This window comes from Rhipicephalus sanguineus, chromosome 11 (assembly GCF_013339695.2).
Source record: "Rhipicephalus sanguineus isolate Rsan-2018 chromosome 11, BIME_Rsan_1.4, whole genome shotgun sequence".
Taxonomy (NCBI): Eukaryota; Metazoa; Arthropoda; class Arachnida; order Ixodida; family Ixodidae; genus Rhipicephalus; species Rhipicephalus sanguineus.
The window spans coordinates 82,415,390-82,436,955 of NC_051186.1; the positions used below are offsets into that span (position 1 = coordinate 82,415,390).

Here is a 21,566-nt window from a genome sequence, read left to right on the forward strand (position 1 = left end):
GTTCGATTACCTCTGGCGAATGGTTGCTCGCCTCTATTTCACAAGGCTTGGGGTTTGCCTTGATGGCTTTGATGCGGCGTACCTCCTCTCTAAGCTCCTTAACTTCGTTAAGCGATGCATCTATGTGCGACCTACTACCATGCTCTGGCGAAGCCAACCGCGTTACCTCTTTTGGTCTCTGCTGCTCCTTCTTCGTCTTCTCTTTGACACGATCCGCCCAGGTTGGCTCCTCCTGGATTCTCACGCTGGACACCGAGCACCCTCTGGACCGAGAGCGGTTCCTTGTAGCGTCGCGCTTCCGCGCTGCTGGCGTGCGTGAGCGGCTCCTCTCGGTGCTGCGCTCCCGCAGAGCAGGCGTACGCGAGCGGCAGGGGCGTAGCCAGAAATTTTTTTCGGGGGGGGGGCGGGGGGTTCAACCATACTTTATGTATGTTCGTGCGTGCGTTTGTATGTGTGCGTGTATATATAAGCAGGCTAAACTGAAAAATTTCGGGGGGGTTGAACCCCCCCAACCCCTCCCTTGGCTACGCCCCTGGCGAGCGGCTCCTGCCACCCGCCGTGCTGACGTTGGTCGAGTCACGTGACCGATGAACCCCCTGCAGCTGCTCGGCGCGTCGCCTCCGTTGCCTCCGTCGCCTTCTTACGATATAGGGAACCCAAGCTCAAGTTTGCGGCGCGACGACAGCGCCGCGCCAGCCGCGCCGCGGCTGTCGGAAAGCTCTGGAACTTGGCGCGGCCGACTCAGCCCCTTTCACGGTAGCGGTAGCGCACGTGTGCACGCGTTCTTCTGTCGTTGCGGATAACTGGGGGGCCGTCAGCTCGGCACGTTGAACCGAGATGCTTGCTGTGCGAAGCTGCGCATTTCCGCGATGGCAGAAGCGATCCCACGAAAGTGGACGCGAGGTCGAAGTATTGCTCCGTCGTGCGCTGCCACAACAGTGCGGACAACACCAAGGCACGCGATTAACGTGTGAAACTGTATCGATTCCCGGGCGTGTCGCACGTGAAATAAAGGCGGCAAGCGTGGATAGCTGACAGCGCTGTCCCGCCTTCTATTTTGGCTGTCTGAGTTCATCGCTTTCGTTAGTTTCGACTACCTGAATCGGTAAGTAACGCGGGGCATGCACGCAGCGACTACAGCAATGATTACTCGCTGTCTTCTCGTATTGTGAAATTTCAGTTGCGGTTGTAGGTGAAACCACTTTGTGTTTTGATTCCCCGTGTTCGTGAGACCTACCCGTCGTTGTTGAACGTTCACACTCACGTTATACCGTTAGCGTTGCGCGGTTGGTTGAATTCAACTGAACTCGGCACATTATCAGAAGTTCGGCGCCTGCAATTCACGCGTAGGGAAGGCTGCTTTATCACGCCGGAACGGACGTCTGTGCATTTTCAGCAAGCTTTGACATCGTTCTGCAGCTTTGCTTTGTTTTTGTCACTTTATTAGGATGATATATATTTAAGCCGCTAAATATAAGTGGTACTTAATACATGCTTTGCAATTGCAACCTTGAAGTAACAACCTTCTGACTGTGCGACTTTCTAGCCGCGTTCGCGCAGCAGGTTTTACACGCCTGTCAAGTCGATATCATAAAAAGAGACTGCAAGCATGACGCGAGAGTCGAAAAAACGAGGCGAGCAGTTCATCTTGCTTCACAGTGGTTAAAGCTCAGCTAGCTGCCTCGCGTCTTAATCGGCGGGTGATTCTCCAGCGGCACGGAGGACTTGACTCTAACCTTCTCAGGAAACAGCGCCATGGCCGTATAATTTCTTTTTTTCGCACGCCGCAAACGCTTGTTCACGAAAGTACACGGCTGCTACTGTAAGCATGCCATATCAAAACAACAATCATATGATTTGTAGTCCACACCGCAGAACATCGATAGCGTGCACGGCTTCATTTCGAAGTGCACGTGGATCATTATTGATCTTTAACATGACAGAATGAGACTTACCTGGAGGTACAGTCCTACACGGTGTAATCGCGACTTGGGAAATGCATTTCGCTTTGAGTCGGGCGTCGTTGTCGTCGATCGTCTGCTCTTCACCGTTACGTGATTGACGAGCCTTTCTCCTTTTATCAAGTTCGCTTTTCGGAAGTGCTTGTCCAGCTGCGAGATCTTTTTGAACCCGCGGCCCGCGCTGCAGGCGGTACATTTTGAGGCGCCGCGAGAGCTCTGCACGTGCACAGAAGCGAGCGGCAACGCGGTGGAGAGAAGGGAAAACGCGCGCTGCTGACACCCCAGTTTCTATCTTTCTGCCAGAGATGGCGCTGCCTGTCAAGAGCAGCAGCGCCGCTTAGCGTTGCTTCGGAAGCCTATATGGAACTTGAAATTTGTCCCTGCACTCCTTGGCCGCCGTAGGGTGCGGGCCACCGCACAAAGTGCACTTCGGATCGCACCGGTGATCTTCTGTCGGCGATCGTTTGCCGCAGGTGCGGCACCACTTGCTTCCCGGGTTTGGACACACGTCAGCCCATGAATGATTCTCCACACTCCTAGCAGACTTCCGTGTGGCGTCGGTAGAGCGTGCAGCGAAATATGCTTGCGCCGCATGAAACGTAGTTGGGCATCCTCATGCCCAATATATATATTTTTTTAATTATAACAAGACACGTGCGAGTGTCGTTCTTTTTCGTTCGAAGTGGAAGCAATTCTGTATAGTAGCAGGATTTAAATTTCAGTAGAATGCAAGTGATAACTGCTAAAGTCGCGTTTTAAAATTTACTATACTTGGATCACATAAGCCTGAACAACACCCTTTTCCACATAAAAAATGATTAATAAGTACAATTAACCTTAAAATGAGCCTTGCAGCAATGCGGATTTTTTTTTTTTTGACAGGTGTTTTCACGGCATAGCACTACTAACTGCTGTGAAACCACCTTTACAGAGAGAGTTACATGCAGTCTAACATACACCTATTCGTTTATTTCGAATGCTTCTAAATTTAGAATAATTTAAAGTCGTGTCGAAGCGAACTCGAATACTCTAATATTCGTTTGAATATTCGAAGTGCTCGAATATTCGCACATGCCTACACATAACCATTTGCCACACAGCGTCCTCACTTGGAGACTCGACTTTTCTGTGCATTATTGACAAGAAAAACGACCGCAAACATTGGGCTGATGGTAAATTAAGCATTGTTGTTGCCTAAAGTTCCTTTATATCACTCATGCTTCGAATATTTTGATACACATGAATGATTTAATGAAGGCAGTACAACGTGTAACGAGTCGTTTGACGTCTCAGCAGAAATTTGCGAGCAGGTAACCATCACATGTCATTTGAGCGGGTCGTTGAATTCGGTCTGAAGAAATATAGGCTTACTGAATCTACCGTAATTACGCTATTTACACTGTCATTACAATTATTTGCTGCAAAATACAGTATGCTAACACTTCCACTTGCTCTAAGCTTGGTCTCCAGAACCTTGGCATCACATCGTGTAAATTTCACGCATTTATAGACAGTCAGTAATGCATTTCGCAAAGGGATAATGTAATGGTGCGCTTCACACAAGTAGCCCGAGCACAAGTGGAAGTTCCTTAATCAAGGGGAGGCTACAAGCACTGGATAACACGTTAAATTACCATGCAACCTTCAAAGTTTGGACGTACTAGGAAACTACGGCAAATGGCAATATACTTTGAATATGCTCCACCCTCACCAGCGTGTCATGGGCTCACCTGCCAAGCTGGTGACGCTAGCGGAGCTCGCAGCAATGATGGCTATTTCAGTGGTCCTTGACGAATTGCTGGCGGTGCACCTCCTCTTCAGTGGTTCCTGGTTTTGCAGTTTATGGTCCAGGTGTCACCGCCCCTTTCCAAAGCTGTATCGACACGTCTCATAGTTACGACACTGGCGTAAATCGCGGGGGGGAGGGGATCAGGGGGGTTCTGACCCCCCTTGTGTTCAGGCTGGGGGGGATACCCCTTGAATATGTCCCCCCTTGAGATTTCAAACATCATATACTTGAATTGCTTGACAGTCAAATATAGCGCATTCAGCTTTTTCAAATGGCCGTTTATATTGTTGTGTGTATCTGCGTTCAGTACCCCTCAGATGTGTGAGACTACTGAAATCGCAACTGCCGCTCGACCGGTTCAGAGAAGACTCAATAAAACAACGCAATTACGCGAGCTAGGACTCCACGCTAGTTTTTTAAATTTCATTTCAAAGCATGATTTTATTCATATATAAATAAAAATGAAACCTATATTTATAAAAAACAAAATGGCCGCCATGGCAAGATGTGTGTCCCCCCTTGTGATTTTTCCGGATTTACGCCACTGAGTTACGAAGTAGAAATAATTAAAAATTAAGGTTCTATTTTCCAAAACTACGGCAAGATGGCATGCATGTTGGACTTGGGTCTCTTTATTTCATGAAGTTCCCGATGTGCACCTAAATTCACAACTACAAAAAGTGTCTGCATTTCGCTCCCAGCTAAATGCATCCACTGTGGTCTTCGTCCTAGTGCTAATCGGCACAACGCCGTAGCTGCCAAGCCACCGGGTGCAAGTGCCTGAAAAGCCAGCACGTTTCAGCACAGCCGTATGTGAACCAAGTCTAAGACTGTACGAATATTAGGGGCGAAGCTCCTCTTAGTCTAACTTTGTCACGCGTCCGCCGTCCGGCGTAAGGCGTAACCGGCCCATCACCGATCCTTTGCAAACTGCCCACTACTTCGTCTTTGCAAACATCCCACTACGACTCATTAGCGATGATTGTCACGTCTTTGATGATGTACTGGGCTATCGCCTTGATTACTGCTGGGCGAAACCACTGAAGATTTCACGGTGTAACCATGATTGCTTAAGGAGCTTCGTCCAAGCTCTTCATCATTCATCCGTGGATGTGCTGTGAATTTTTTTAAAACCAGTGTCCCATTGTCTGAAAAGGGCCATGATATGGTCAGACAATTAGTGGTTTTAAGCAAAAGATTGAAGTAGAGGGTCTATTGTGCCGGTACATATATGAAAATACGATCACTTTAGCAGGTCTATCGCACGGATCACTTTTTCCTCATTAGGTATTAGGTATTAGGTATTAGGTACGCGACATTTTGACACCTAAGGGAAAGGATGCGATGTTTTGCGCGATTCCAAGTAGCAGTAGAAAACTTTGTGACCAGACTTTGTCGACAGGAATACTATCGACTACGGATGTTGACACCTAGTCATGCGGAATATTGCTGAAACCACTGTAACCCAAGAAGCAGTAAAAAAGGAAAACCTCTTTGATCTTTGCTTCTTGGGGAAGTGAAACAAAAAAAAATGTATGCTCATTGTGCACTTTGCACAGAACCAGTGAGCTGAAAAAATAACATGATATATCAATATGCAAGAAAGGAGACTTAAAAGAACTCCAAGGATTACAGACCCATCAGCCTACCTTCAGCTTTATACAAAATGTTTACAGACTTACAAAGATTAATTAAGAAAAGAGAAAAGAGAAACTTTAACCAACCCAGAAAACAGACTGACTGCAAGAAAGGGTTACTCCACAATGGATTATAGCCTTGCGCAATCAATTGAGAAATCAGCTGAAAAGAACTTCTTTGTGCAGCCTAGCTTAGTAGACTACAAAGAAGGCATCTGACTACCCGCCGCCTTGGAAGCATTCTGTTGGCAAGGGATACTTGAAAAATATGCAAATACCATATGCAAAGAACCAGTGAGCTTTGGAAATTCCATATCTTTAGATTTTTGAAGATTCGTCGAAACTAGTTTAGAGCGCACTTTTCTCAAAATAGGTAAGCCCACATAGCCTTTGGAAATTCGATATTTTTCGATATATCGAGATTCGCCGAAACTAGTTTAAGGCGCATTTTTCTCAAAACGGTTAAGCCTATAGCCTTTGGAAATTCGATATTTTTCGATATTTGAAGATTCGCCGAAACTACTTTTGGGCATATTTCCTCGAAAAAGTAAGCCTGTAGCCATTGGAAATTCCATATTTATCGAGTTTTGTAGATTCGCCGAAACTAGTTTAGGGCGCATTTTTCTAAAAAAGGTATAGCCTTTGAAAATTCCATTCTTTTCGATTTTTGAAGTTTTGCCGGAACTAGATTAAGGCGCATTTTTCTAAAAAAAAACGGTGAGCCTACAGCCTTTGGAAATTCCATATTTTTCGATATTCGAATTCGCCGAAACTAGTTTAGGGGGCATTTATAGCCTTTGGCAATTCCAAATTTTTCGATTTTTGAAGATTCGCCGAAACTAGAAGAAAGCGTAGGTGCTTAGCTCAGTGGTAAGGCACTCACCTTGGAAGCGTGAGGGACTATGTTCAAATCCCATTGCTGCGATGAAAGTTTTTTTTCCTTTGTTGGTAAAACGCATTGATGTGGTTCATATGCATGAGACCGAAGAAAGCGTAGGTGCGTAGCTCAGTGGTAAGGCACTAACCTTGGAAGCGTGAGGGACTAGGTTCAAACCCCATTGCTGCGATGAAAGTTTTTTTTTTCCTTTGTTGGTAAAACGCATTCATGTGGTTCAGATGCATACGGCCGAAGAAAGCGTAGGTGCTTAGCTCAGTGGTAAGGCACTCACCTTGGAAGCGTGAGGGACTAGGTTCAAATCTCATTGCTGCGATGAAATTTTTTTTCCTTTGTTGGTAAAATGCATTCATGTGGTTCAGATGCATGCGACCGAAGAAAGCGTAGGTGCTTAGCTCAGTGGTAAGGCACTCACCTTGGATGCGTGAGGGACTAGGTTCAAATCCCATTGCTGCGATGAAAGTTTTTTTTTCCTTTGTTGGTAAAACGCATTCATGTGGTTCAGATGCATGCGACCGAAGAAAGCGTAGGTGCTTAGCTCAGTGGTAAGGCACTAACCTTGGAAGCGTGAGGGACTAGGTTCAAATCCCATTGCTGCGATGCAAGTTTTTTTGCCTTTGTTGGTAAAACGCATTCATGTGGTTCAGATGCATGCGACCGAAGAAAGCGTAGGTGCTTAGCTCAGTGGTAAGGCACTAACCTTGGAAGCGTGAGAGACTAGGTTCAAATCCCATTGCTGCGATGAAAGTTTTTTTGCCTTTGTTGGTAAGACGCATTCATGTGGTTCAGATGCATGCGACCGAAGAAAGCGTAGGTGCTTAGCTCAGTGGTAAGGCACTCACCTTGGAAGCGTGAGGGACTAGGTTCAAATCCCATTGCTGCGATGAAAGTTTTTTTTTTCCTTTGTTGGTAAAACGCATTCATGTGGTTCAGATGCATGCGACCGAAGAAAGCGTAGGTGCTTAGCTCAGTGGTAAGGCACTAACCTTGGAAGCGTGAGGGACTAGGTTCAAATCCCATTGCTGCGATGCAAGTTTTTTTCTTCGTCGCCATATTGTGGGTGATAAGGGTCAGGGCCGTACCCAGGGAACTTTTTTGCCCCCCCCCTCCCCGCTTGTTCCTAACCTGTAAGGGCCTCAACTTTTTTTACTGGTTCTGGCCATCTTTTGAGGGGAAGCCGACGCATCACGGAAACCTTGATCTCGGAAGGAACGCATATAGGCCCATCGCTGCAAGGTGTGACGTCAGACAAAAGTTGAGCCTTATCGTCGGTGATAAGGGCCTCAACTTTTTTGACTGGTTTTGGGCATCTATTGCGGGGAAGCAAACGCAACAGGGGAACCTTGAGCTCGGAAGGAACGCATATAGGCCCATCGCTGCAAGGTGTGACGTCAGACAAAAGTTGAGCCTTATCGTCGGTGATAAGGGCCTCAACTTTTTTGACTGGTTTTGGGCATCTATTGCGGGGAAGCAAACGCAACAGGGGAACCTTGAGCTCGGAAGGAACGCATATAGGCCCATCGCTGCAAGGTGTGACGTCAGACAAAAGTTGAGCCTTATCGTCGGTGATAAGGGCCTCAACTTTTTTGACTGGTTTTGGGCATCTATTGCGGGGAAGCAAACGCAACAGGGGAACCTTGAGCTCGGAAGGAACGCATATAGGCCCATCGCTGCAAGGTGTGACGTCAGACAAAAGTTGAGCCTTATCGTCGGTGATAAGGGCCTCAACTTTTTTTACTGGTTTTGGCCATCTATTGCGGAGAAGCCAGCGCATGGGGGGACATTGAGCTCGGAAGCAAAACATAGTAGGGCCATCGCTGCAAGGTGTGACGTCAGACAAAAGTTGAGCCTTATCGTCGGCGATAAGGGCCTCAACTTTTTTTACTGGTTTTGGCCATCTTTTGAGGGGAAGCCGACGCATCACGGAAACCTTGATCTCGGAAGGAACGCATATAGGCCCATCGCTGCAAGGTGTGACGTCAGACAAAAGTTGAGCCTTATCGTCGGTGATAAGGGCCTCAACTTTTTTGACTGGTTTTGGGCATCTATTGCGGGGAAGCAAACGCAACAGGGGAACCTTGAGCTCGGAAGGAACGCATATAGGCCCATCGCTGCAAGGTGTGACGTCAGACAAAAGTTGAGCCTTATCGTCGATGATAAGGGCCTCAACTTTTTTTACTGGTTTTGGCCATCTATTGCGGAGAAGCCAACGCATGGGGGGAACTTTGAGCTCGGAAGGAGCGCTTGTAGGCCCATCGCTGCAAGGTTTGACGTCAGACAAAAGTTGAGCCTTATCGTCGGTGATAAGGGCCTCAACTTTTTTTACTGGTTTTGGCCATCTATTGCGGAGAAGCCAGCGCATGGGGGGACATTGAGCTTGGAAGCAACACATAGTAGGGCCATCGCTGCAAGGTGTGACGTCAGACAAAAGTTGAGCCTTATCGTGGGTGATAAGGCCCTCAACTTTTTTTACTGGTTTTGGCCATCTATTGCGGAGAAGCCAACGCAACGGGGGAACCGTGAGCTCGGAAGGAACGCATATAGGCCCATCGCTGCGAGGTGCGACGTCAGTCAAAAGTTGAGCCTTATCATACGGGATAAGGGCCTCAGCTTTTTCGACTGCTTTTGGGCATCTATTGCGGTGATGCCAACGCATCAGGGGAACCTTTAGCTCGGATTTCTGCCATTAAAGTGCACCATTGACCAGAAAACCCAAGCAATGGGGTATGATGGGATGTTAGCTTAATTAAACGAACCGGGCTCATTATCGCATACTTTCGTTACGCTGAAAACCATGTGGTATAGTCTGTCGTTTTGTAGCCTAAATATCCCGAGCGTCAGCACCCAGCGCACCTTGGAAGTACTTTCGATGCAGATGTGTATAAGCAGAATGGAGTAATATGGTTCTATTGCGGAGTATAGCGTTACAGAATAACGTCCGTCCCTCTGTCACGTAAGACTAAACATACACACACACACACACACACACACACACACACACAGACACACACACATACAAAAATAATAAATGTTTAAAAGAAAAATTCACCGTGGTGCCGGGTTTCGAACCTACGGCCTTATGCTCAGAAGCAGGGCATCCTGTCCACTGGACAAATAACGGCGCCTGCCGGAGGTGCGTAATATGAACAATATGAATGTGTTGTATTGGCGATGCAAAGAAATTATAAGATCACTTTTAGAAGCGCAAGCGTTTTTATGCCGAATCAGCGACAAATTTATGCGCTTGTCCGTCCGTCTCTATGTGACATATAGAGCGAATGAGTGTAAATAAAAGAAAAACTTTCTTGGCTTTATTACGCAAAATTTATTCCGACATTTATCCCAATAGCTCCTGCAGGCACTGCAACGGATTCGCTATCCTAGACCACATGCTCTGGCGTTGCCCCTCGTTACGGGGCACGGACCAATCCAATGAAGACAAGTGGCTATCCGCTATCAAGAGCCCCGATGCCGGGGCTCAACTATGGGCTGTCCAGAGGGCCCACGATGCGGTGGTCGGGCTTGGCCTGACTGTCCCAACGTGGGAGCGGCCCGCTGCGCGTTGAGTCGTGCACCTCAGGACTTACCATAAAGGTGCGCATCCATCCGTCTTGGCGGTGTCGGGAGTCGAACCTAGCCCTTCCGCTTCGAAGGCGAGCATCCTAAAAGTTAAGCTACACACCAACACTAGCAGAGTGCGTATGCATCTAAGCCATGTAACTGCGTTGTACTTGCGATACAAAAAAAATAATAATAAAAGGATAACACCTTCTGCATCGTCTCAACGAGAAAAGTGGGAGTCCGTCTGTCCTTCTGTCACGTAACACGATCATCACTATAAGGAAATTTATGAAACAATGAAGAGCTCGTTTCGCAGAAATTCCGGTGTCGGCGTCGTCGGTTGTGAGCTAGAAATCGAGAAAGATGAAAAAAAAAAGAAAGACAAAAAAATTCGGTTTCGATCGTGAGAATTGAACCCAGGCCTTCTGCGGGGGCAAGCAGGTGTTCTACCACAAAGCCACGCTCTATTTTTTTTTTCTTTAATTCATGGAAAGATGACCCGTTATAGCTGTGAACCGCACACTACATACTTCGTCACATTAGAATTATCTTAACATGCAGAACACCCACATTGTTGCCTACAGTGAGAGGCTGTTCAAAACTCAGGCAGACACACACAAGCGTCCAGAAGTGCTAGCCACTCCGGAACGGGCTCTAATTTGAAATTAATCCGGAATTACACTATATGAATGTCTTGTTGTGGGAGGAGTCTCCTTGACGCATGTAACATTGCGTGGCAGAAGCGTAGAATCGAATCGCGCCAGACGTCGAAAGATGCGAATTGCGCAACGAGTGGGATCGAGTTTTAAAAGCCCACCCACCACAAAGCGCTCATGCAAAATTAATCATTATCATCAACAGCGTCAGCAATTGCTCATAGCATCCATCCATGCATCCACATGTCGCGAAATCCTGGGGAGGGTTACTCGAAGGTCGCGAATTCGGTCCATGCGGCATGTTGTCTTTTTGTCCTAGTTTAATTTCTGCACATATACATGTATATCATAAACTACGCGTCTCCTATACTTTGCAAGGACTGATTGTCTGTTGCTTCTCATTAACTCTGTGCCTAACAAAGAAAACGAGTCATTAATTTTTTCCTTTTTTCGTTGTCTTTGAAGAGAGTTCTATATATGTGAACTCAGACTAACAAAAAAAACCAGGACTTTCTTTTTCTTCGCACGACACCGTGCCTCATTAGCACAGACCGGATTTTAGGCAAATGCCTATTTTGTTCCTTGCTCTCCTATTGCGCCACTTCGCTATATGAGCATGAATTAGAGGTTAATAAGGGTTTTTATAGTGTTCTTATAGTGCCTATAAATGCCTATTTCTGGCGTTTGTGCCTAAATGCTTACAAATGCCTAGAAATGCCTATTTTCAAGATTGGCGCTTATATTACCACTATTTAGCCTCAAGTTTCGCTCCCGGGCGCAGTTTGAGACCGTTATTCATGGTGTTCAACCTAGTCCTCTCGTTCAACCAACTCCCGGAAACAACCGCTAGCAGCCGTGAAGTGGGACACGCCGGCGAGCATTCCGTGGACAGCCGTCAGCGCAAAGAGGAGTGACGACCAAAAATGACAAAAAAAATGTGATGTGCACGCGGCTTCCGTTTTTGTAATTTACATTGTAGGGTTAACTGCATAAGCGTAGCCAGAAATATTCTTCAGAGGAGGGGGCGGGGGGTTGAACCATAACTTGTGTATGCTCGTGCGTGCGTTTGTAGTGTGCGTGTAATATGCACATCCAATACAAAACATTCGCCCCCCCCCCTTGGCTACGCCAGTGGTTCACTGCCAGGGGAGAAACTGGCTCTACACGATTCGACCCGGCCAATAGGAGGAATCCCTCCCTCCGGGTCTTTCAGAGATCTGGCTATCTGCTCCTGCTCTGCCTTTAGTCATGCCGAGAAGACACCCAGGAGTGTGTTGATTCGACAGTGGACACTTGACTCACCGTGTAGAACACGGGAGAGACCGTGTTCTGCGAACCGTGCGGGACAAAGCACGGCTGCGTTTAACTGTTGGCGCCTTTGTGCCATCATAAGCAACAACGTTTTCGTTTTCCTGTCGTAGACAGAGGTCGTGCATGTCTTCGTTTGAAATTATTTGCATTTACGTGAAAATTTATTGTGCCTATATTTGAGATTTTGGAAGCTTAAAGCGTTGTTTTTTGTCTGTCTATTTTTGGCGCCTAAAACGAGCTTTTTATTGCCTAAAAATCCGGCCTCCACTCATTAGCATATACTGATTCTGGCGCGTAAAACCCCCGAAATTGTTATAAGCATGGAAAGATGGTAATAATTGTTGGGGTTTCACGTCCCGAAACCACGATAAGATAATGAGACGCCGTAGCGGTAATTTTGACTATCTGGTGTTGTTAGCCATGCATTTAGATTTAAGTTCGCGGGCCTCTGGCATTACGCCTCCATCAACATGCGGCCGCCGCGACCGGGATTCGATCCCGCGACCTTCGAGTCAGCAGTCGTGCACCGTGGCGGTACCATGGAAAGGCCGAAAGCAGTTGTTGCCTGGAAGGAGATGTAGCATTTGCTACAGGAGATAAACGTGCCATGCCTAACCTACGCTTTGTGCGTCTTGTGTTATTGTACGATGCGACGTGAGTGCATGGGCCGGCCTGGCGTTGCCCATAGATAGCTTTAACGCTGCACTTATGGCTCGGGAGAGAGCGCCAGAGGGAGAAAATCTACGGCCCATCCACTGCATGAAATTGGTCGTACAGCCTATGCGTGATGATCCTCTTGCGGCATTCCTTCCAATGACCATTGCTGCTCTCAGTAGTTCCAGCAATCTTTGATTGCCGTGGTACCTCGGCTTCGCGAGCTCGTAACGCTGCGTCTTCGCGACACGGCGACGTCTATACAAATGGCTAACGAGCTCATGTCATGTCGTGAATCCGCCGCTGGAATTGAAATGCGCGCGCTTACACCCGATTGGTCGAAGCGAGATCACGTACGTGACCTACCGGTTCAAGAAATAGATTTGCTAGGAATTTTCGGCGGACGCCGACTACTACGGCACAGGCTGGCCTACTAAGACTGCGCTATAAAAAGATCCCGCTGTTCCTCCTGGGCAATGCAAGACATCAAAGAAAAGCCACACTGTACGCTACTGTTAAGTAATATCGCTGTCAACAAGGCGAATGATGAACAAGGCGAAATTTAATGCAAACATTTATTAATTAGCAAATCAGTGAAGGGCCAGAGTGCAGCACACATGTACAATTAAAGCGTTATTTCAAATTTGTTTTGCTGTTTACACGAAGGAACAATTACGGTTAACTGGTATACAGGGCTGGCACGAGGACTTTTTTTTACTGCGGAGGCAACGACAGGAGAGTTCCTACAGGGGGCAGGTAGACTGGGAACTTGTACGCTGTGTTTATATGCTTGCACTTGGGGGCGGGGGGGCAAAGGGGAGGCAGGCTTATGCTTAGGGGATCAGCTGCCCCTCAGCTGGCGGCGCCCCTGATTGGAACTGCCAGTAAATATATGGAAGCCCGAACTTACCTTTGTGAAAGCTTCTCCGTGAAATTCGACTATGTATTTCGAGAGATTCCGGGACATTTAGCCCATGAAACATTGCTTCCAGCACCTCAGTCACTGTCAACACCATCAACGTATCACTTACCATGCTTGGAATTAAAGGCATCGGGGAAACCAAGTTGACTTCGACCAGGTGTTTACTTACGTTCATCAAGCTCCCAGAAGCATACTTTTTTTGTCACTTCCTTCTTCTGGACTTTCAAGTCCCCTAACAAACTTCTTCGTTCAGATATCTTTAGGAATACCTGCCCTAGTCGACCAACATCCACTTTATTCTGGAACTTAAGCTGCGTAGTTTGGTAATGTCAGAAAATGTGAAAGAACTGTGCAACAAACATGGCCCTCAAAATTGAAGAACAGAGTTACGCGCAGTCCCAAATGGCAGATGCTTTTTCACTGCTTTAAACGTGACAATAGTGGGATACCAGGCCTCATTATGCAATGCCTACTGTGACACAGCAGAGATGTCACTTCCAAGTAGCAAGATCGCAACTGTATCTACAGTTGTAGACTTGCCCACTAAGCATCAGTATCTGACAATGTCCAATTAGAACTTGGAACAATAGGTAGAGAAATAGACACTTCCACACAAGGGGTGTATAGGACAAGCAAAATATTGCACTTAACCTGCACGTCCAGTTTTGAGCGAAGATCAATATCATTAAACACTGGGCCTCGCTGGAGCAGATGTTTTGATAAGTGGTCTTGTCTTAAGCCCCGACATTGCTGTGATGACAAAACCACTCGTCAAAACGACTCCAGCAGCACCCCGTGGTCAAGAATATTCATCTCTTAAAGCCTCCTCCATCTTCTAAACTTCTACCTTGTTTGGATTTCTATCTTGCGAATGTGTCGTTTCATTTGAGCAACCTACAGTTCCTATGTCTAGTCCATGAATGACTTGCACTTATATAGAGCAACAGCTTTCACCACCTTAACTGGTATGGCAAGCCCGATTGTGCAGGGAATAGCGCTTGACTAGTCCAGCGAGCGTTAAATAAGAAAGATAATACACACAATGCATGTTTTATGTGAACAAATTGTAGCAACCACAAAATTTATGTTTGGAACAGAAAGAATGCGAACAAACACAAAAGTGCAAGTTCTTTGACAAAGAACACTGGAAACCTGTACGTTAGTCGAGGCAAAAATATATCTAGTACATGGCAATTCACACTTTACTGGGCGAAGACAACAAGTGGTAGTTCTATGGATTAGAATGGACAACATATGGCATACCGATACATACTCTCAATCGGACAAGCCATGTAGAGACAATATGTCTTAGTCAAAGGAAGGAAAAAATATACAATGGTAGAGGCCTTGAAGTACTTGGTAAATGTTTAACAATACTAGAAAGGAACATTGTACAGCAGCAGATGTGCAGAGCAGGCAAATAGGCAATTTAACACAAGCCTCAATACGTCTAAGCATATTTAATTAAATGATATTGCACAATAAGGTCTTGAAATAAAACTTCGCACCTTACTAGACTGATGGATACAACTTTAGAAGTCAGCAGCATTTCCTACTCAAAGGCTGATGCACGCAATCCTGCACCCATGGGCACGCACTCCAGGCTGATGTCAAGAGCCAGACTGACAGCGAGACCCCGCGTTTGGAGAACATTGCCGAGTGCATGAGCAACACTAATCACTGACGCGACCGGCTGCCACTCTTCGGTTATCTGGGCAGGGCCTCTCCAGTCTTCCAAAGTTGTATCCGACTATAGCGATCAACATAAATTTAAGAAAACAATGTATTCACTGCATTTATCTTTATTACATAAACACATTGTGCACACTTATAGCTTGGAGGAAACCAATCTGGCAAAAAAAAAAACAGCTTCAAGAACATTCAAAGGGAGCTAAACAGCACGTACGTATGATTCCCTGATTAACAATCTCAACATTCTAGAATATCATCGAGAAAGAGTCTTCACTCAAAAGGTACAGTTCACCGTGTTGCTGCCACACTGTGCTTATTGTCGCCTGTATAAGTTTCCTACAAAAGCATATAGAACACTACAGCACCAGACTAAAAAGGTAAGCATTACGCGCCATACATTTCGAAACAGACTCCCATCAGGCCGCAAGTGTGTTTTTGCCATAATTATGGCCCGCCCCCACATACCCCTCCAGTCACATCGTGCGCTTTTTGGCATATTGATGCTTTTACATGTTACAGGTGAAGCAAGACCGAAGCATGCAAGGTTAACTGCCGAGTTGGAAAGCATATACCAGCGGAGACAAACCGAAGGATGTAACAGGCGCTTAGATGAAGTTGTGGACCATAAGCAAGAGGATGCTCAAGTGTTAGCATTGGACCATACACCAATGCTCTGGACGCCCTCCAACCAGGACGACCGAAGCGAACAGATTCCAAAGAAGTGAAGACTCGATCGCCCCCACGTAACAATTGATGCTTCAGCTGAACCGCTTAATTGGACAAATGAGAACCGGTCAAGTGCATCTGCACAATAACCTCAAAACCGAACCGAAGGAGCCACCGAGTTGTGTTGCCCAAGATACGCGACAAACGCACAGGTAATGCATGCACACACACAAGCATGCACATGCACACACACAAGAGCCTCCCTGCCGTGCAGATTGATAGATGAATCCGTACCAAGTTGTCCAGCTTTCCATGCAGTTTAATGCAAAAGAGCATCAATATGCCACTACATGGCACAATATGAATGGACGCCTCTATCATGGCCAACAAAAACAGATAGGTCAATCAATCGCACCGCATTCGTATATGGTGGTGAAACATGAGCATGATGGTGAAATGTTGCACCAAAGGTTACACTTGTGTAATTTAATCGAAGACATTTGTCCAATATACTTAACATAGTCGCTAAAAACACGAGATGAACCGTATAGCGGCTGAACAGCATACCGTTATTTTTTAAACTCGTAGATTCGGAAAACCATTGAGTTATCCTTCAAACAGCTCTGTACATTGTTAGGCCCTATCAGCAGCACCAATGCGTTGCACAGAATTTCGTGAGCAGCTGGTAGCTCTGGGCGGATCCAGAGATCACTGGCATAAGTCTCGCTGGGGTAGGGTGAGCAGCAGTGCACCGGCCACTTTTCATCCATTAGTGATCACCGCGGAGCGATGATGAACACCAACACGAAACAGAGTCCTTACGCCGAGTAAAGGTCGAAAAGGCCAGGCCGCAGCGATGGGCTTTCGTGCGCGATACATTCAACAAAAGGCGAGCAAGAGGCGAGAACCCGAAGGAGAGTCGTGGACCAAGGGACGCCTTGGCCACAGGGCAGGACTGGGAGGATCATCTTGCCCACTGTATAGGCACTGGCTGGACATGGAAGGCGATGCGGGTTCGGACATAGCATCCGCTGAATGGGATTAAGGGTCGAAAAGCTGTAAGGACACCAAAATGTTACTGTTTAGACCTCGTGCAGATACACAAGAGACCCAAAGCAATGCTAGTTTACGGGGGACACGACATTTGAGACAAAGCCGAATTTCCGCGTAGCCTAGGAATGAATAAAAGAACGGGATTTTTTTTCTTGCCACACTTGGTAAAGCATTGAACGAGACATTCATATGTTGTGGGTTCGAATCCGACCAACGGAAAGGGCGATTTTTCGTCCACTTTAATTTGCTTCAATTTAAGTCGTAATTGTTACACCACAGTTAAAGACAACAATGTCCCCTACGCTTACCCTGGGCTAACTGCGTTGGATTTATGTGGTTGTGTTTAACAAAGAAATGAGGGTGAAAAAAATTGCCCTTCGTTCATTCAGAGCGAGGGCCTCACCCCGGCAGAGTTAATACGTTAAGTTAGCATACGAGGGTTTATTGGTCAGCAGCCGTCTCGTGCAAAGATCATGCGGCACCTTCTGGTGACAAGAATGTCACACTCGCAACCTTAGCTAGAAGTGGTGCGCTGGCTAACACTTCCAGGGATTACACGTACAGAGATCCCCAACAGTGGACGGGGATGCGCATATAGATTGGTAGAGCATTGGACGCATAATTTGATGGTTGTGAGTTCAGATCCCACCAATGAAATGGGTGCTTTTTCGACAAGTTTAATTCCTTTCAATTTACGTTACTACACTGCAGTTAAGAACAAATTGTGTCCCCTATGATTTCCTTAGCTTAAATTTCTCTTAGCTTTATTTGTTAAGGTACACACAGCAACACAAGTTTATGGGGGACACTATCTATACCAAAGCCAAATTCCTGCTTAACCTAGGAACAGTGACTAGTATTTTCAGCCTTTGGAAGCTTTCGCAACCTACGCAGTTCGTTAACAGCAAAAATGCAGTTCCACAGTGGAGTCCGTCCCGTAAGCATATGTCCCCAGGTGTACTGGTGTGCTCAATCTAGATGAGAGTCGAGTAGTTGAACTGTCGGTTAAATGCATTTCGCATAAGTTGCATTACCTTCTGCCCACAAAACACGAAGTGCAATGATGGTGGTGGGCCCACGCAGGCGTAGAAATCTCATCTACAGTTTGAAAGCATCTGTTAAATTGCACATGACTTCACCATTGTATGCTGCATTGCAGTACGGTAGTAAAAGCAGCGCGAGGTACTAAAATAGGATTCATAATTATGAAACGGTGCCACAAAGCAGTACCGTAAACAGAAGCGCCGAACTCTCAACTGAACATTTTTATTCACATGCGCTGAACACAAATATATACCCACACGTGGCTACACACAGATAACCAAAAACCTCTATTCATTCAGGTACGTATGTTTAGCGTGTTCCTCACTGATTCACTCTTAGCTCGTGGTGCCATTTCATAATTATGAATCCATACCAACTAGTTCAACTGTCAGTCCTACTAAACTAAAATGGGAAGAGCAGGAACAGAAAGGGTTTGTCTGTAAAGTAACGAGACTGGGTCTGTTAAAATTCATTGATCTGATCGGTACATATAAAATTCTTCGAAATAGTCTCCTTGGGCATGGATACACCGCTTCCAATACGATTCCCACGCTGCAAAGGCTCCCTGAAAGTCTGATTATGCGACTTATCACGGACCAACAGCCTGTACAATTGTTGAAACTGACCTTTCAGGTTTTTCTTGACCTTCGCGCACAGCAAGACGTTTACCTGCTTCACATCAGGGCTTCATCAGCCGTGATGCGATCGAGAGAAGCCTGGAAGCGCAAGAGAAACCTGAAAGGCCAGTTTCGATGGTGTTCCCACCATTTTACCAGGCTGTCAGTGACAAATTGTGGCGCCCGACTTTTAGGGAGCCTTTGCTCCGTGGGAATCAATTAGCAGCGGTGTATCCATGCACAAGGAGACCATTTGGACGAATTTTAATAAGTACCGATCTGATCAACGAATTCTTACCAGACTCTCTCTCATTTTACGCGACAAACCACAGATACGCGAGACAGCAGGTACAGGTATACAAACACATGGACATTTTTCTGCTTACATGCACACGCTCTCGAAATCTATTATCAGTGCCGATTTCGCACAATGAAGTTGGACGAACCCACATACTGCAATGCTCCGGGAGTCTGCGCTCACGCACATTACAAAATGTCCACTACTCTCCTGAACACGATCTGGTAAGACCGGATTCCAAGAGATGATAGTCCCCAATGCTGCAGAATATTTCATTACATGAAGGCTTACTAGCGCTTGGCAATATGCGAACACATTGTCTACTAAAGAGTCACCAGAAAAAAGAATGTACTTGCCCAAGTCACTGCAGACCACCAAGCAGATAGATCAAATACTCGTCTGAAGGATGTTTGATCGAGGAAGTTCATGAAGGAAAGACTAGACGATATACGCAAAGGACCGGCAAGATCATCCGTTGCATGCACCAGATGCTGAGGTTGGCAAGCTAGAAGGAAAAGGACCCACCTGTTAAACATTGCGAGACGTGATGCACCTGTTTTACCGATGTACACCAGTTTTAACACCAAGTTTCGAACTCCACCACGTGGCACATTGAGATCAATTATAGATGCTATCACACATTGCAAGGGAGTAAGTTCAGTTATTTTGAGTAGATAACAGCCTGAAAATTAAAGGCAGATGCAATTGCACCAGTAGTATTAGATTCATTATTAATTAAAGCGGTGTCATAAGTTGCACTTGGTAGTACCGTAGATTTCCAGAACTTTTGCCAAGAGGCTGAGGCAATCACTCCATAATGGAAGTGTTTTGCGAACTTCAACTTCGCTTGAAATTCCTCCTCTTGATTAAAAAAGAGCAGGGGAACAAGTACCATGTTTTGAGTGCTGCACTCAATTCATGAACAATGTACTGCCTCGTTATCTATAGCTTTGCTCAGCTTTTTTCCTCATTTTAACAGAAACACAATCTGTAGTTGCGGTGTACACAATTGTTCAAGATAACCTTTTCATGCCACTACGAATCCGGCTGCTAAAGGCATTGTTGACTAACGCAAGTGCTCTCGTTGAAATGACACCAACATGGCACGAACTGAAGACTAAAGTTTCCACACTGCTTGGCCATTTGATTCAGTGTGCACTTTACATTTGCTACTCAATGTAGATATACTTACACGAGTTATTGCAGATCACGCAGCAAAAGTCCACCAGAAGAGCGCTGTGGATGCTAGCAGGGAGAAGAAAGGCCGTCTGCTGAGGAACGGTCTAGTGGCGACGTCATCTTCCGGGGAGCAAGGAGTGGATGACGTACAAAGACCTGCGCGATGGTCCCATGCGTGTGCCAGGTGCGAAGGTTGGCAAGCTAGAAGAAAAAGTGAGCCACCTTCAGGTTGGTAGATCGATGTGGAGTGCTAATGAATTGAAAAGACCAAAATGTGTAGTACTATAATGACTGGTATTCACAACTGCTCGAGATAACAGCATCATGTCACTACGAATATGGCCACTACAGGTGTTACTGATGCAAGCGCTTGAATCGAAACCACACCAATATGACACAAACTGAGGACTGCAAAGAAAAGTGTGCATTGCTTAGCCCTAAACTGTCGCATTTGGATTCTCAAGCACTATTCTTGTAAAAGTAGTGATAAAACTGGGAGAATGCGCAAAAATCCATTATGCAAAGTCTTTCAGCGAGCACACAACAAATGAAGACTTAAGAGAAGGTGTGAGGAATCAACTCTGGTGTAGTGATGTGTGTGGTCTGACAAACACAGATCTTGTTTGTCACAGAAATAAACTGACACTAGAAATAGCCGAAGCCTTTTGCATGAAGAGATGTGGAGACAACTAGTACTAACTGACAAAGAATCCACTTTTTTGGGTGCTACTCGATCGCTTTGTACTTTCTGCTGCACGTTGTAGATGTTATTTTTCTATGCACATTTTCTAGTCGCTGTTTTGTGAATTTTTGTAATATCTTGCACACGCTCTCGTGTTAGCCTGGGTGTGTGTACTTTTCACCAATAAACAGAGTTGCGAGTCTGTGCCTGTTTTGGTCTTCTTCCCTTGCATCTGTATTCTTGTTAATGTAGATGTACTTACGCAAGTGAGTGCAGATTGCCGAGCAAAGGTCCATTAAGAGAACGCAGTGGGCACCAGCAGGGAGAAGAAGGTGCCGGCTGAGGGACGGTCAAACCGCAGAAGTCATCTTTTGTAGAGCAAGAACTGGATGAAATGCACGAAGGACCTGTGGGATCATCCACTGTGTGTGCCAGATGCAGAGCTGCAAGGAAAAGCCAGCCACCTGTGAATCGTGGCACGACGTGATGCACCTGTTTTACCGCTATAGACAACGTACTTGAGGTGGTTAGAGTGCACATAACTAGGGATGTGTGAATAGTAAATTATAGGTTCGAAGCGAATAATTTCATATCAAATAGTAAATATACGTATTATAAAGAAAAATGAGCACATTTGTTATGACTAGAGCTGTGCGAATAGCAAAATTTTGGGTGCGAAGCGAATTCGAATAATAAAGATTGAGTGCGAATCGAATCGAATAATTTTCGAATATTTCTCAAACATTTTTCGAATAATTCGAAGTGAAATTACAGAAAAAGTTGCAGTGAATCCCTAAGTATGTTCTCGTGAAATAGCAACATGAAAGTTTCTTTTCGCGAGGTTGATGAAGCGCTGGTGGGGTCATATTTCATAGTTGTCTTTCTTATCAAGAATGAGGCAATGTAGAGGCCGAATTGCATTTGTGTACATGATTTGGTGCAACCAAAG

The 21,566-nt window shown here is 46.0% G+C and overlaps 1 long non-coding RNA gene across 1 annotated transcript; it reads right to left on the reverse strand.

Moving 5' to 3' along the window:
* Positions 1-16,624: 16,624 nt before the first annotated feature.
* On the reverse strand, positions 16,625-21,065 carry LOC125760371 (uncharacterized). Its single transcript, XR_007417942.1, has 4 exons — positions 20,880-21,065; positions 19,949-20,136; positions 19,109-19,261; positions 16,625-16,800 (listed from the first exon to the last, which is right to left on the reverse strand). It is a non-coding gene; the product is annotated as an uncharacterized LOC125760371 (long non-coding RNA).
* Positions 21,066-21,566: the final 501 nt, after the last annotated feature.